This window comes from Lacerta agilis, chromosome 8, assembly GCF_009819535.1.
Source record: "Lacerta agilis isolate rLacAgi1 chromosome 8, rLacAgi1.pri, whole genome shotgun sequence".
Taxonomy (NCBI): Eukaryota; Metazoa; Chordata; class Lepidosauria; order Squamata; family Lacertidae; genus Lacerta; species Lacerta agilis.
This window is the reverse complement of record NC_046319.1, coordinates 42,830,970-42,835,468: the sequence shown is the minus strand read 5'-3', so window position 1 is coordinate 42,835,468 and position 4,499 is coordinate 42,830,970. Positions and strand designations below refer to the sequence as shown.

The window sequence follows — 4,499 nt, the reverse complement described above, 5'->3', positions numbered from 1 at the left end:
GAAATATCCGCCTCGCATATTACATGTGTTTTCCATATAGCTTGGTAATTAATGATATGGGTGTTTATATATATGATAATTTTTCTGAAATGGTTTCCATTTAGAGTGTCACAATTTTGATGATATGGAAATGTTTATGTAAGGTTAAAAACATCATCTTTGTGCAGTTCTAGTCATAGACATATTTATACATATATGTTTTATTTCAATAATTCTAAATCTCCACGTTGTGCTTGCAAAAGTTGTAGTTCAAAATGTGGTAACACTTATATGCCTTATTTGAAATATTTCCTTTGGTCAAAGAATTGGTCATTCTCGGATTTGTTCAAGATATATGTGTCAAGTCTGGTGGCGTCCTACCCTTTTGGTACCCCTATTTTCTTTGAAGAATACCCCTCTATATGCTACCTTTTGGCAGTAAACCAGGTTCCCAGCTTTTCCCTTCACTCTGTTTCCTGCTGTTGATGGGAGACCTTTATGTAGTTGGTTTAATTCCCATCTCGTTTCGCTGGAAACCCTTGCGTAGATGGTTTAAATCCTCATCCTGGCTGGGACACCTTTATGTAGGTAGCTTAAATCCCCTCTTATGGCGAAAACCACTTGTACATAGGTGGCTTAAATCCCCTCTCTGGAATCGGACCCTAGTTCCCCGTTACCTGTGGTCGCTGTGGTAAGTCCAGAATCTAAAGTTCCCTCGATTCTGTAGCCTCAGAGCCACAACCCCTTTATGTTTCCTTATCCATTTTCCTTAGTTTCCAAATAAAAAATAAAAAAAAATGGGGGAGGGGTCTGGGTAGGCCATGTAGCCCCAGCTCTAGTTATACTTTAATTTTGGGTCCCGGATCGGGACCTCTCTTATGTTTGGGCAGTCGTTATCCGTTATTTTTAATTTTGGACCTGTATCAGGTCCTCTCTTGTGTTTGGGGAGTAATTTGTTGTTTTACGCTGCACGCGAAAGTATACATGCTTATGAGGTGATTTGTTGTGTTACACTACGTATTGAAGTATTTATATATGCCTAGAAGGTTTATAGTGTATCGGATCGATCATTTTTTATGTTCGGCTAGTGGTTTGTTATTTTCATGACTTTATTGCTACATTATTGTACAAGTATTTCCTCCTATGAAAAGGGGTGGATGTTGATGGTTTTGCTGGTGTTTATATCACAGTCTTGATGTGGACACTGTCAGCACTGTTGACGCTTTGCCCTTTCATGTCGAGTTCTATATCAAAACAAATGGTAATGTTTATGTCAGATAAATGCTTATGATATCTCTATTTTTTTTATATAACTAAATCAAAATTAATTTAATTTAAAACAAAAAAAGAAAGATGATATGTCGGAATACGTTTCACGGATCCGCCATGGATTCATAATTAATTGGTTATTTTATGGGTTTTTTAAGGTCTACTTTTGGTATAATTGCGCGCAAAAGTGAAAGTGAAAGCATGAATGAATAGTGTGATTCACTTACAAGATTAATCCGCCTTTATTTTGTAGATCCGGTCATGTTCAAAGTTGTTAATGAGCGTTAAATTTGCTTCCCGCCCTTTTGGAGGGCAGCAACAGTGATTTTATTGGTTAAAGTACTAATGATGATGTCACGTTTGTTCCCTAATAAAAGGCAGAGGCACCCCGCTTAGGCAGGAGGAGTAGCACGAGACCGCACGTTCTTCTTATGTTCTTTTAGTTGGGTTTTAGTTGAAGTCAAGTTTAGTTTAAGGGGCTAGGAGCGGGCTGGACGGGTTGGATGGGTTTTTCTTTAGTTAGAGTTAGATCGCGGAAGATCATTCGGTTTAGCCTTAGTTAGGTTTTCTTTAGGTTTAGCCTAGGGCTAGAATTGCGGAAGATATTTCGGTTTTAGTTTATTTAGTTAGCCTCGCGGAAGATTGGGCGCGCAGGGTCTTTAAGCTTAGGAGAACTTAGCTTAGGGGACGAGCCTACGCGGGTTCTGCCGAAGCCACTAAAGATACAACCGGTGTCTGTCTTCCTTTGGGGTTAAAAGGGGGGAGTAAAGTAAAATTTTTATTTCCTTAAACTGGTCCGTCTATTCAGAGTCAGGGTATATATTTTATTTCACGAGGCAACTGTTCATTAAAGAAGGCAATTAGGAACTCACACTTCATCGGAGTCGTCAATTGGCTTACTCATCATCCTTCAGACTGTGAGGCTTGGCCGGCGACCGTGCTCAAAAGCACGCGGAACGCTGGCCACTTTCCCCGCAACTGGTACCTCGTGCATAACCAATCCAAGGCCGTGCACGAGGAGCTCCAGCACCCAAACCCCGACAGTCTCTAGTCACATGCAGGGCTAAGAAAAACTTCCCTGGAAACTGTGGGGAAAGAACAGATTGTAAGGGGGGGCAGATCTTTGAAGACAGAAAATGGGAGAGCAGTTGCTTCTGTTTTAGGAACCTAGAAATGACAGCATGTGATAACAAGCTCTAAATGGGGGCCATATGCTTTAGGGATGCAATAGGTTCCTTTTCTCTCAGATATCACAGCAGTATCTTAATAATTTTTGCTCCTGCATCTATTCACACACAATCACACACTAAGTATAGTCAAAGATCCCAGCTGGAAAAGAAACACCCAACAACCTAGAAGCCTAAGAGATGGAAAGGAAATGCATTTACCAAAATGGCTATTTGCTGGGTAGAATTCCAAAGAATTATCTCTAAGCCATAGGAAAAGGTAGCAGAGTAGAGTGGAGTGAGTGTAGACAAGAGATAACCATCTGTCTGCCCCAGAAAGGAATGCCTCTTTTAATATGACATGAACTTTGTAGCTTTTTAAAAGGAATTAAGCATAAAAATATACTGCCAGATTGATTGGGGCAGATGTTTAATGTATCATAGGAACATAGGAAGCTATGGCAGATTATTAGTCCATCTAGCTCAGTGTTGTCAACACTGACTGGCAGCAGTTTTTCTGGCAGGAGTCTCTCCCAGCCCCAGACTGAGACACTGGGGATTGAACCTGGGATCTTCTGCTTACAAGGCAGATGCTCTACCACTGAGCTATGACCCTTCCCTGAAATTGCTATCAATCAGCTTTCATTGATTAATAGACTAATTGTTTGCAAACAGTAACCTGATTGATTGCTACTTAAACAAAAGCAATAATACTCAATAGTCAAGAAGGCTGTAATTGGACATTTTTATATTTTGTGGTTTATAAACCATGATGAAAGATTGAGAGATCAAATTCTCATTTTGCCCTTTTAAAAATTAGGAACAAGGACATGCTAGGTACATTAGTATTCAGTAATCCTCTCCTGATTATTTGAAAATGGGATTGGAGCCAGATTCAGCTTGTGAGCAAGGCATGGGTCTTGTCCAAGCTCCCTCCATGGCAGCAGTGGTCAGCTGTAAGATGCCATTTTAAATTTCCCACAATCTCCCGGAATACTGGCATGCCTTAGGAAATTAAAATGATGTATGTCTGTAGGGGGCAGGCATGACTCAGCACTGATGGCCCCTGATGGCCCAAGGGTGCTAGGGAGTGACACTCAATGGGGTGCTTTTACTATTTATTATTTATATATCACTTAATGATAAAATAGCCATTTAAGCTGCATACAGTGTATAAAATCCTGTTCCACAGATATTAAAATTATGAACAACCATAATTAAAACGCACAAGAAAACAATCCCATGGAAACATTAAAATATGATTAAATGTAAATTCTACAGACTGCCTTCTCTAATTATATCTCTCTTGACTCTAATCTACATAGCAAAAGCAATGGTAGTGCTACCCCCCCCACAACCTTAGTATTCTCCAAATAGGAGCTATTCATGTCAAAGTATACATAGATAGCTTCAAAGTTAATAGTTCAGGTAATGAGTGCAAAACCATTGAAAAATATGACCTTCAATGCCTTGGGGCTATAGCCAATCCAATGATGTCTTTTGTTTCACAGTAATCACCCTTGACAGTACATACTTCTGTAGTGCCATTAAAATATCTCTTCATCATTTTATTAAACTTTTATAAAATGCTCACAAAGAGCAATTCTGCAAAGAGTAACCTCAAAAACTCTAGCAAGATTACAATTATGCAGATGCATACTGGCAAGGAACAAAATCCATTGGCAGCCAATGGACTTTAATTAAGATTTGCTCCAAGGTTTTGCTCATCATTTCTCTTCCCAATTTAAACTAAATCTATATTTTAATATATAAAGCTAATTGCTCAGGATCTAAATGGACTTAAATATTGAATTTCAATTAACACTTGTAAAAAAAGATATGAGACATTTCCTTTCCCTTTTTTGGTCTTTGAGTCTTGGGGGAGGGGGATTAAAAAAAATCAGCACATTGGGAGGGGGGATGGCACAGGAACAGTGCTAATGAGCACATTATCATTTTACTCATATTAATTACTGCTATTCTTCTTGCTTTAACTTCAAAGTATTTTTAAAAACATCAATCAAAATTAATCCAAAAGGCCACTACAATTAATCTTTAATAAGGCCAAAAAAGAGCATTCTGGAG

At 38.9% G+C, this 4,499-nt stretch overlaps 1 non-coding gene across 1 annotated transcript; it reads right to left on the bottom strand.

The window, feature by feature from the left end:
• Window positions 1-2,958: 2,958 nt before the first annotated feature.
• TRNAT-UGU lies at window positions 2,959-3,030 on the bottom strand. Its single transcript has one exon. It is a non-coding gene; the product is annotated as a tRNA-Thr (tRNA).
• Between the last annotated feature and the right edge of the window lie 1,469 nt (window positions 3,031-4,499).